The sequence below is a fragment of the Falco peregrinus genome, chromosome 2 (assembly GCF_023634155.1).
Source record: "Falco peregrinus isolate bFalPer1 chromosome 2, bFalPer1.pri, whole genome shotgun sequence".
NCBI lineage: Eukaryota > Metazoa > Chordata > Aves > Falconiformes > Falconidae > Falco > Falco peregrinus.
The window spans coordinates 41,270,437-41,282,876 of record NC_073722.1 but is presented as its reverse complement, the minus strand read 5'-3'; the positions used below and the strand labels follow the sequence as shown (position 1 = coordinate 41,282,876).

The 12,440-nt window shown below is 48.1% G+C and overlaps 1 protein-coding gene across 2 annotated transcripts in view; it reads right to left on the bottom strand.

The window, feature by feature from the left end:
• Positions 1 to 9,081, bottom strand: part of SMOX (spermine oxidase) — a 56,385-nt gene extending 47,304 nt beyond the window's left edge. For both annotated transcript variants that reach the window (XM_055795955.1, XM_055795954.1), the window contains exon 1: positions 8,924 to 9,081. The gene's annotated coding sequence lies outside the window, so the exon portion shown is untranslated. The remainder of the gene's footprint in view (positions 1 to 8,923) is intronic.
• Between the last annotated feature and the right edge of the window lie 3,359 nt (positions 9,082 to 12,440).

The window sequence follows — 12,440 nt, the reverse complement described above, 5'->3', positions numbered from 1 at the left end:
TGTCAGAAAAAAAAAAAAGAAATGCATTTCATACCCCAAAGTGTACCTATGAGAATCATAAAATTGTGTCTGTCAGCTCAGTACAGGCAGGTACCAGAAGGAGCACTGCAGGCAAGTTTTGGGCCCTGTGGCTCAGAGAGGACGTGGCCCAGATATTCCCAAACTCTGCCACAGGGGGCTGAACAGCTCTCTGTACAGTAACAAAAGGGCAACAGGTCAGCAATTTTCAAGTGTAGCCCAAGAAATTGAAGTCAGAAACTAGGAAAATCTTGGTAATGGCAAGAACAATGAAGGACTTTAAAGGATCACCCAGGGAGGATGGGGAAAGACCATCACTGGAGGCTTTTAACAACTGTGTTGGGCAAACATCTGCTGGGAATGTTTAGATAGATCTGACCCAGTCTTGGGGTGGGAGGTCAGATTAGACAACTTAGCGAGGTCCCTTCCAGCTCTGCTGCTTTCTGCTTGTAACAGCAATATGACAACAGAACATAGCAGCAGCCCCAGAGCACACGAGCTTCCCTAATATTTTCATGATATGTTGGAGACATGCCGCGAGATCCTGTGCGCAGCAGTTGCCCACTCCCACGTGGTAACTTCTGCCTCCACTCCTGGAGAAGCGATACAGAGATAACACAAACAATTGGTCTTACAGAACAGGCACGTGAACAGGATCTCCCCACCACAGCCTTCCTGGTGAGACAGTCCCTCTCACATCCCACAGCACAGGGACACTTGTTAACAGGAGCTCACGTGCACTTTTTCTCCCACTTTGCCTCCTTCACATCTCACCCTGCAGCCAGAGGAGCTCTGTCTTTTTTCTCTTTAGGCCTTTCTTCTGTTCCTCCTTGTTATATTTTCATGCATAAGATCATCAGGACTGGATCCTTTTCATGTTTGGGGAAGCCCTGAGAAAAATGTCTATGCTTCTAACAATAAAAAAGCTTGCAGATTGTCTGCTTAGCATTACAGACTCCAAACTCCCCTCCAGCACTGCCTGTCCCTCTGCTCAGCTGGGATCTTGGCACAAGAAATCCCACCTGCATAAACTCCTCCTGCAGAAATGCCTGGTTAGTATTGACCTTTTGGTCACCCCCAAGATCTGCAGCCTTCAGTGCTTCCTACTGGCTTGCCCACCACCAGCTACTGAGAGCAAAGCTGACTTCATGTAGCACTCTCACCAAAACTTTGGATCCCCTCCTAACACGCAGGGAGCCCACCACAAAGTCCTGGACCCCACCCCAAGGGAATCAGCAGACAAAAAGGGTAATGACCCAGTGTTTAACTCTAAAGCCCGTGGTTGCATTCAGCCCTTTGTCAAGTTCTCTTCAAAGTCCAAATAGAGGCACCAGATGCTATTGTATAACCGGAGTAATGGTGTGACCTCCCCATGATTATAAAGGGGACATTTAATTTAGCCTACTATGTTACTGGAAGCACTGTGTTTCCGCAAGCATTCATTAACAGCACATAGTGTTCTGTGAGATTAGACCATCCAAGCAGCAGAGTGTAAACTGCAAACCCCAAAGTACTAACCTTTCTCTCAGGGTTAAAGCTGGACCTATCAACTTCAGCAGCAAAGAGCTTTTAGGAGCTTTTGCTTCCCTGTGTGCCCCCCACAACTCCTCCCAGCTCACCCTTGTAAACGCAAAGCCAACGTCCAAGCTCTCAGTCCTATCTGACCCTGAAACCACACAGTGAACAAGTATGACAGAAGTGGTCCGAGGCAGAAATGCCCACGCTTGTGTGCGCATCTGTGAGTACACCCCAGCACATCTGAGGGCAGTTTTACAATCCCAGGAAACTTAGATCCAAGTCTGCACTGTCCTTAAAAAGGACACTCCTGACTATATGTGTAGTGCTGACACCAGCAGTCATGGGACAGGCCACAGATTGGATCCAACTGAAAAATAACCCTATAAAAATAAGTAATAATCTGCTGCCAGGTGTGTGGGCTCCCTGATCAAGATCTCTCGCCCACAGTCACTCCAGAACATGCACAAGAGCAGGATCAACCTTTCACTAGAAGTGGCACCTTAAATTTCTATAAGTCACCACTGAGACTATGCCCTGATGGGGGTGGAGAACAGTTATGCAAGAGAGGAAGCAAGCAGTCAGAGATAGGACAGCACAGCAAAAACATCTTAATGCAGTTTCACTGCTGAAACCAGCATGTTGCAAAAGGACGCTCCTTCCAGCTACCCGGACTTTCTGAAAGGGTCTATGATTTTTAGGAGTTTAACCAAAGGATTGCCAGACACACTAATGATGCACATCCTCCTGGCAGAGTCCTCTGGGATCACAACTATGACTGATTCCAAAAAAGAAAATCCTGTTAGAAGAAAATTGGAGATCAAAGCAGGAGGTTACACCTACATCCTGGAACATGCATGCCCATGGGACAGAAGAATTTTTAATCCCGTTTCAGAATAATGTCTGACCATCCAACAGAAACATTTGGTTAGCGCACTTGAACGTTACACCTGTCCAGTCTCTTTGGGAGAAAAAACATTCCCCACTGCCCTGCAAAATGAATTAAACTAAACAGAACTCTTAAAAAGGAAAAGAAAGTGCTTCTTTCCTATGCAATTATCAGCTTAGAGATAGGCCAGGACTACCTTCTTAGCTTAGCATAAAGTGTTTTCTGGATACATTAGCTACAAGTTAGCTTGAATAGGTACTTCAACAGAAATGATCCAAGTGCTTCCTTCCCCACTCCCTCCCCCCGCAAAGTGTGCAAACATCATCATATCCTGTCCAATAATTCAGTCATTCCAAGCATGCCAGCAACCTACGCTGTTAAATGCCACTCTGCTAAATCTAGAGGACACATTTAAGAAAAATCTGGCATTATGCAGAATGATGAACAATGAAGAAATTAGTAACTAGCTATCCATTCTTCAGAAATTATCTACCTCCATTTAGTTCTTTACTTTGTCAGCCAGGGAAACAAGTATTTTCTTACTGCTTAAAAGGTAGTTCCTGCCTTTGAACTCAGTAGGTAAAAAAAAAAATAATAATAATGACATTTTCAAGCCATTATAAAGACTTTGCAGCCCTTTAAAGACCTATGGGATAAAACAAAAGCAAGTGACCAAACCTGAAAATTCCCCACAAGCTGAAATCCTCTTTATTTACATCAGCTCAGCTCTCTGGGCTCCCCACAGGTAAGAATCTACCTTGCTAACTGTGACCTCCATTCTGTCACTGATCTGCTCTCTCCAGCTTTCTCCCCCTGTCCTCCTACTCTCAGAAGCGAGATAAACATGGTCTCAGAGGATGACATGGAAAACGACTATGAAGAAGGGATAGGAGACAACCAAAGTCCTGTGTAAATCACTACTCCGGAGCTGCAAAACATGTTTCTCTCAGCCTCAGCAAGCTCCCAGCCACCATCATTTTGAGTTCTCTGAGAGCACTAACAATAGCCATCTTGTTTCACCAAGACTTAAAGGATGGCCTGGTAGCAAAGAACTGCCCTGAAATAGCTCAGGGATCAAACTCCAGTGTGAACAGCAGGGAGGAGCTTTTTGACCCCTCCCGCATTACGTTCCGGCTGATTAGCTTATCTCACTACCTTCAGAGCAACTCAGGCCTTCCCCCATGCCAAAACACTGCCTGCTGCGTCCATCCTTACAATCTCATGCCCCTGGCCCCAAGATGTCACAAAACAAAGACTCCAGCGGTCACAAAAAAAACCAACAAACCCGACCAAAGCTGCACTTAAAACCAAGGACATGATAAAAATTCACAAAGCAACAGCACTTTTTAAAAATCTCATGCATTTACAGATCTGAAACGTCTTTTTAAAGATCATTTAAAAATTTAAAGGCCAGGTTGGATGGAGCTTTGAACAACCTGGTCTAGTGGAAGGTGTCCCTGCCCATGGCAGAGGAGTTGGAACTAGGTGATCTTTAAGGTCCCTTGCAATCCAAACCGTTCTATGATCTCCAGAGGAAAAGGTCACCAACATACACAGCGCCTCACCCAAAGCAAAGGTCTGTGTCACACTGCTTTCAGGTTCAGCCTGCAAACAGGTTGTATAAAACCCCCTCATGTTGTGTTATCCACAGCCAGGTGGACAGCATAGGGCTGCCAGTTGAATCCCCACCACCTGCACAATGGTGTTCCAGCCTGCCATCCAACCGCTACCCCAGGGTCCCCCAAGGGTGCTGGCTCTTATACTCAATGCCTTTTCTACCTACACAATGAATAAAGAACATGCTGCATATTTTGGTGATGTGATGGACGCACTCCGGTCACGTCAGACAGTTGGAGGCAGCCTCATGATCACAGGCCCTGGTTCTCATGGGGGACTTCAAGCACCCTGGTATTTGCTGGAGAAAAAAGGCTGAGAGAGCTGGGCCTGTTTAGCCTGGAGAAGAGAAGACTGAGAGGGGATCTTATCAATGTCTACAAGGGCAAGTGTCAGGAGGATGGGGCCAGGCTCTTTTCAGTGGTACCCAGCAACAGGACAAGGGGCAACAGGCACAAACTGCAACGTGGGCCGTTCCATCTCAATAAGAGGAAGAACTTCTTTACCTTGAGGGTGACAGAGCACTGGAAGAGGCTGCCCAGTGAGGTTGTGGAGTCTCCTTCTCTGAAGACATTCAAAACCCACCTGGATACAATTCTGTGCAACCTGCTCAAGAAGAACCTGCTTTAGCAGGGGGTTGGACTAGATGATTGCCAGAAGTACCTTCCAACCCCGACCACTCTGTGAAGGTAAAGGACAGTGCCAAGAAGTCCATAAAGAGCACACACCCCGCACAGTCAAAGAGCTATACCACTGCAACACCAACTGATGATATCCTACTTCAGAAAAGACAGTTGCATGTGTGAAGCTTAACCTCAAGAGGCTTTATTACAGGTTGCAGCGGACCTTCAGAAGGTACTGGGAGGAGCTGAACCACATAGGCTCCCAAATATGGTCCAAAACACGTTCTCAACTGTACACAGACACAAACACAGGACCTCAAACTCAGGTCCTTACAAAGCCACCCTCCCAAGCAGAGCCACACATGATGTGAAACGGCTGCACCACATCAACATGTTCTTTAGGTGCCACAGTGTACACGATGCTAATTGGAGTCACCATGAAATTTTATATTCCAAGTAGTTCATATTCCCACCGACAGTATTTCTGGAATAAACCCACTTTTTACAAGGGTATGTAGTGCATGCCCTGCATACACCTGCTTTTTACAAGGCTATGTAGCGATAGGACAAGGGAGGATGGCTTTAAACTGAAAAAGGGAAGTTTTACATTAGATATTAGGAAGAAATTATTTACTGTGAGGGGGCGATGAGGTACTGGCACAGGTTGCCCAGAGCAGCTGTGGATGCCCCATCCCTTGCAGTGTTCAAGGCCAGGCTGGACAGGGCTTGGAGCAACCTGTTTTAGTAGAAGGTGTCGCTACCCTTGGCGGGGGGCGGGGGGGGGGGGGGGGGGGGGGAGGAGATCTAAATGATTGTTAAGGTCCCTTCCAACCCAAACCATTCTGTGATTCTATAATCTTCTCTTAAAATAAAAAGAAACCACTGAAACATGAGATCAAAAATAATAATAATTAAAAAAGCGCCAAAGATTTGTAACCAATTTCCATGGTGACTACTATAAATTCAAGTTACATTACTGTGTATACACCCACGTGCCCTCTACATGGGGCATGGAATACCTGGACACATCAAAGCCAACACATCAACAAGAGCTGATTAAAAAGGGACACATCATCAAGGTCACTGAAAATTTTCATATTCCCTCAACTGGAACACAACAAAGATGACATCACAGTCTGGAAACACCATGATGTTCTGTGATGCCATTTGTTAAACTAGCCACTTCTTAGGAGTCTAAGAGGTCCATCTTAGGAGACACTATCCCTCTCCAACACTACTACTGTGCTACAGATTAATTTTTGCACCCAAGCAGAGCAGGACAGGTCCTTAAGCCAGAGGTTTAGACACCCTCTTGAGGAGGAAGAATTCAAATCCATTCTTCACCCACTTCATTTCCAAGAGGTAATCTTTTCACCTCTTTATTATTTACTGCTCTGACACAGTGTTTTAGCTCATCAACAGAGCTAAAAAATCCAGTTATTTGATTTCCATAGACTTGACTTCATTAACTTCTGGAGAGGACTAATGTTTGTGGCCACTGGAAAAGGATATTTCTACATTTTTCCATTTTCTGGTCTGTTAATTATGGTTACTGAGAGAATGAGACAGCAGTTATATTTGTGAAATACAACAGGCTGTATTTTGATATTTGTCAAAGGCAAAGAGAAAATTATTTCTATTTCTTTTTTTTATATAACCCAATCACACAAAGTAAGTAAACCCACATACTTCAGAAGTCAGCATTGCCATTCTCCTTAGATCCTCATTTGGGGCAGCAGAAAATTAGTTGGAGAATCTTAGGTTTCATTAGAAGGGATTGCTTTTCTGTGGGGTAACAGTCTCTGAAAACACAAAGCAATATAACTGGGGTTGAGAGGACAGGCAGCTACACTTTTGTAGCAGGCAGCAGAAACACAATACACGCAGCAATACCCCTCCAAGCATCTGAGGCAGAGATGGGCAGGAGTCTACTACCATTTTTTGCAGATGGATGACTGCAAAAAAACCAAATTGTACTACCCAGCTAAGGTGGAGACCATAAAAGAGCATCAACACACCTCTTAGACCAGAGGATCCTGTACAGAGCCCATAATCCACTGTCTCCTGTTTGTGAAGAACGTCAGCAATTTGACAGAGCTTTCCAAATTCTACCTCAGCCTCTCCACCCCCACCAAGTCAAGAGATATTTTGCCACCCTAGGAAGAGACCATGTTTCAGAGATACCACAGCTGTGGCAGCACTCAGGCACGTTCTGGTGAGAGAGACACAACAGAGAGAAAGCCCTCCCAAGTGAAAATCAGAGAGGGAAATCCATACGTGTTTTCAGCAACAGCAGAGACAAGGACAGGAGCTCACAGGACACGTGTGATCCGTTCGTGGTGCTCCAGCCACACACTGCCATTTCAGCCAAGCATGGCACAACTCAAGAGCAGTTGCTCCAACAAGCCAAAGGATTGAGCTGGACAAATAACCACAGTGCCCAATATCAGCCAGCATTTTCAGGACTTAAAAGACGCAGACCTCTGCACCTATTTCCACGTATAGTTTGGCCAAAACACCAGCTAGATGCTCCTCTAAACCCCGATGCCAGGTAAACATTTGAGTAGCTATACAATGATTTGGATCCAGGCACTGAGTCAGACCCAAGACGATCAGTTTTTTGCCAGCTCAGTAGTCACCCAAATTGTTTCCCGGTCTGGCTACCCACTCTACAACAGGGGTACAAGGGAAAGACAGTACTAGAGACAAAGCCAGCTGAAATTACGGACCTTGCTACTCACTGAAAAACACTGTCTATCTGCTCCACAGCAGTGCCATAAAAGATTAGCAAGTGCTGGGCTAACAACCTAGAAAGGGAAAAGGCCCTAGGAGAGCAAAGTGTTATCATTAAGTCAATAAAACAACATTTGTAAGACTGCAAACATACAGCGTTCTTGCTCAATGTGCAGAAATGCTCCTAGGCTTATTTCTTGTCCTCCACTAAACCTGTCTGGTAACTCTGGGAACAGGACTATGTCGTATAGGCTAAGGGAAAAGTGGATCAACAGGGTGAGCTAAGGACAGAGCTCTGGACACAACTATTTCTGCAGGATCACAGAGTAGACACGCATTAGCTGATACATATGGTTTCACTTTTATGTAAAGCTTGTGTTTACTTCTAAAATATCAGGGCAATTACAGCTGGCCCCAGCACTGGATTTGAGATGGTGTGCCTATATGCCACGCAAAGTGATTTTTAGAGGTGATCAGAGAACAAGGGTCCGGTGGAACAGCTGTATTTCTGGGGCCGAGAATGTAAACTGCTAAAAAGCTTTGTTTTGAGATCAGGTTCGGTAACTGGCAGTTGGCTTTGTGCATTTCACTACTGCGCGCCTGGGACTAATCCCTCATCCACCACAGTGATTTACAAGACTGAGCAATTCTGCAGAAGTCAATGATCTGACTGAAAACACGAGATCGGTATGAAATGCCAACCCCCAGTATTGTAACAGCTTTGTATAAACAAGAAACACCAAAAGGCAAATGAACTGCAGGTCTTCACAGCTGGTAATTTACATCGCGCCTCACACATCAGATTACGGTGACTTTCCTACTTAACCTTTATTCTTCATGTCATTGCCTGGAACACCGAGGCAGGGGAAGCGGAGGCGCACACGGACACACATTGTGCGCAGGCGATACGCTGACATAAACACACAAGAGAATAAAAAAAAAAAAAAAACCAACAAAAAAACCCAACCAAAACACCCCAAAAGCCCAGCACAGCTGCACACGGCAGCGGGCACCCTGCCCTCGGCTGAGCCCCGCGCACTGGGGCGAGGCAGTGGTGCTTTCCCTCACCCCCCAAAACCCCAGGTAGGGATTAAACCATCACCCGCAGCTTCCCGCTCTCCACCTGGCCTCGGCGTGGCACCAGCCGGCATTTCTTGGGGCTGCGGAACGAGTGTTTGCGCCTTTGCGAGGGAATGCGAGGTGAGGTGTGTGGGATGGGGTGCCGGGGCAGGCCCCTCAGGCAAACGCCCCCTGCCCTCCCGCAGGGCGGCCACCCTCTCCCGCCGCAGGCTGGGGACCCCCGTTGGCCGTGTCATGAGGGGAGGCACCGCCGAGGTGGGCTCCGGCCTGCCCGCCCGCCCCTCCACGCCCGCAGCAGGTGGCCGGCGGCCAGGCCGGGGCGCCGCAGGTGCCTGCCGAGGGGGCCGGGGGGCTGCGGGGCGCCCGTCGCCCCGCTGTGCCCTCTAAGGGGAACAGGGGGGGCACCCCGGCAGGCGGGGAGGGGACCGCCGCCTCCCCACCCGCCCCGTACCTCTCTCTGCGGTGGGCGGAGGGGACGGGGTCTCGCCGCCCGCCCGGCTCGCCTCAGCGCCTCGCTCCCCTCCCGCGGCTGAGCGGCTCCCGGCGCGGCTCCGGCGGCGGCTGCTGGCACTGCGAGGCGAGAACCAGCGCCGGCCTGTTTTCCAGCCGCCTCCCCTTCGGCCCGCCCCGGCTCCGCCTCAAGTATCCCCCGCCTCCTCCTCCGGGTCCTCTGCCTCCTCCTCCTCCCCGCCCGCTTCCCCCGGCGAGCCGCGGCCTGCGAGCGCCCGGCCGCCTCCCCCTGCGGCAGGCGGCGGAGGGAAGCCCTCAGGCCGGCCCCAGCGGGACTGCGTAGGCCCCGGGGCTGGAAAATCCCCCTCGCCTTGGGGACAGGCCTGTCAGGGGGCGGCGTGGAGGGTGGCAGCGCTAGAGCCCCTCAGACACACCACCCCGGCTGAGCTGGGATATTTACTCTTAAATACCGCTGGGCACAGAGCCTCCGCCGTGCAGGCGTCCCCCTAATTATATTACATATAATAAGCAAAAAAACTCGTATGTAACGAGCTGGGAGATGGCGTTCAGAGCTCTAAAGCTGAGGAGATGGGAGTCTCCTGCTTCTGAATTTGCTGCTCTTCATGCAGCTGCAGGGTAAAAGTTTTCTTTCTGAGCAGCAGCCCTGTAAACAGCACTTTTTACTAAATTAAAGCCTCTTTCCAAAAAAAAGTTTGCAACCAGGAAGGAGCAATGTGTAACACACGGGATGGGGATCCACCAGCTGAGCTGAAACACTCAGGCATCCCCCAGCCTTTCCATTAAACACTGGCTAAAATTGCTTTTGGATGTCTGGAGAAAAGCTGCGCCTTCGATGAAAATCAGTCGTGTCTGCAAATTGCCTTCAAGCGGTTTAAGGTGTTATAAAACACCCCCAGCTGCTGCCGGAGGTGCGCACCTGCACGACTGGCGTGAGGTCGCTCAGCCAGCTGAAACATCTGGAGAAAACAGCAAGAATAACGTGGGGTTTGGCTTTCCCAGCTGCAACCAGATATTAAATACAACTGTGCAAACTTTTCCGTTTCATATAGATACTGTTTGCAAGCCACTTTCTTCCAGACCTCGCGCTCTTCTGACTGCCCTTTACTGCTGCTGTCACTGCTGGGATCAGTACCTGCAAAGCACCTCGAAGTACTCAGGTGCTGAAGCCATGGTGGTGTTTGACGATCAGTATAGGACAACAGGCATCGCATGGACACATGCTGTGTTTGAGATGTGGTTTCTGTGCCTGCAAGCCATAAGGATGGCTGTCCCCATCCAGCACACTGCAGGAGCCAGACAGCTGGGCATGGTGGGATGGTAACGGAGAAGAGGCAACAGTTCTGCCCTCTCACACATGATCCGCAGCCTCAGCATAGGGTCTCCACCGAGCCTACAGATGGAAGCAGAGCTTTGCAAATTAAAGGACTTCAGGGAAATGAGCCACATCCCTGTTTTAACCAGCTATATCTGGAAAGAGAGGAATTGGCAATGATGTTGGTTATGTTGGCTGGAAAGAGCAGCCTTTCCCACCGGACCGGACAGAATCTGAGATGATGAGGAAATAGGGTCAGTTTCATGGTCCGCCTTGGAGCTACCTATCTGGAGGGCATGGAGGGGAAGCTGGGATTTCCTGCCCATAGTCCTCAGAGTCTCACAGAGCAATACCTGCCCCCGGGGCTGCCTCTAATCAAGACCACGTCTGTCCATAGCCAAAGAGGAGCTATGGTGATGAACAGACTGGTGGCTCCCTGTTCCCACAGAGAAGCTGACCCATGAGAGATGCTAGTCATCCAGCAGCTGGGAAAGCTGGTGAGCCAATTCCTACTGAATGGCACTTCTATTTCCTCCATAGCAAATAAACAACCGTGCTTCAGGACTGCACTAGCTCTCAGCTCGCTTGGCTGCAATTTGAAGAATTTGAACTAAATCTAGAAAGCTCTGAGTATCTGGGGTCCCCTGGGCTCTACCCTCTTTCTCCGGTTTAAATTTGGCAACAGAGCCCGGGCAGCTTAAAAGCTTTAGGCATGCTTGCCAGTTAAGGGTACATAGAAATGCAACTACCTGTGGGGAAAAAAAGCTAAAACCCATTGCAAGCACATGTTTAATAGGGTATTCAATGCATTAAGAAAAAGGAATTGACAGATGTGGTTGATGTTGGTGCCATACTTGGGCAAATTGCCAAAGAAATTTGATGAAATCCTAAAATAAGCACTTTTGGGGCCTCTGACATTTGTTTTCTTAGCTTGTGGTCTGTGAACAGCTGGCCTTCACAGTAAATAAAACACCTTTCCTGGGAAGTACCCATGAACAACAGGTTTATGAATGAAATACAAAGCGAATGATAGAAGTCTAGAGAGTATAACCTAAAACCTAGGGAGAAAGACCTCCTTGTGCAAGACACCTGAGAACACTGCACTGCCAGGAGCTGCGAGCCAGAGGCATGATCAGCATGAAGAAAGAAAAAGGTATTACTGCCTGGAAGGTCTCTTTTCTGGGAGGATGGTTGGGGTTTTTTGGCACTACAGCAAGATCTCCCAGGGATGGACAGAAATAGCTCAGGTCTCACGTCCTTTGACACACACACACACACACACACACATTCAAATGGAGAAGGGATCTAGCAGACTAATCAGGAGGGCTCATGGTGGACATGAAGCAGGTGGTGGGGTACTGGGACGCTGTATTAAGCTGTACTTCTGGCTTTGGGGGTATTTGAAGTCTTTTCAAGGGGATCTATTGGGTGGATTGATCCTTTCTTTTTTCCTGATAAACAAAATAATGATTTACAGCCATTAAGCGATTGTCCTCTAGATTCCTATTGACCAGCCTAATGCCCCCTTCCTAGAACTGTCAGGCGAGATGAGGATCAAGCCTGGCACTAAGGGGTTTTTTTAGGAAAATAATGATCCAGCTGCCTGGAAAAGGTAGGCAACATTCATTACCCTTCCATGCTCCAAAATACTGATTGCCAAACATTCAGTATGAAAAGGCTTTGCCTCTTACCGTTCTCACACAGTGTTTTTCATCTTCAGATTTAAAAATGTTGGTAAAAGTGCCATTATCCACTTGAAGTCAGCAATCTTTCAATGCAAAGCCATCTGATACAAGCCACAGGGCATGCTATGCTTTACAGATTGCCCACTCTTGCTAAGATAAGGAATTGGTATTATGACGTGTCTGCAGTTGAAAGGCCTCCTGGCATGTCAGAAGACCTTTGGGGGATCCACTCACACACTGACAACCAGCAGGACCCTTGTCAAGCTAAAATATAACTCAAAGCAAACACAAAATACATAGCTTAGAACAGGGCTTTTCTGATTTTCTAACACAGGAATTGTTATCATAAGGGCATGGGTGCTGATTTTGGCTCCTGCTCGGGGCTGGGTGATGAATGATGGCAGAGCCACCTGTATTCCCTCAAGCAGTACACTAAGCACAGTTTGAAAATACCTGTGTTAAATAATTACATGACAACAATTCCGAACAGCCCAGCTGAC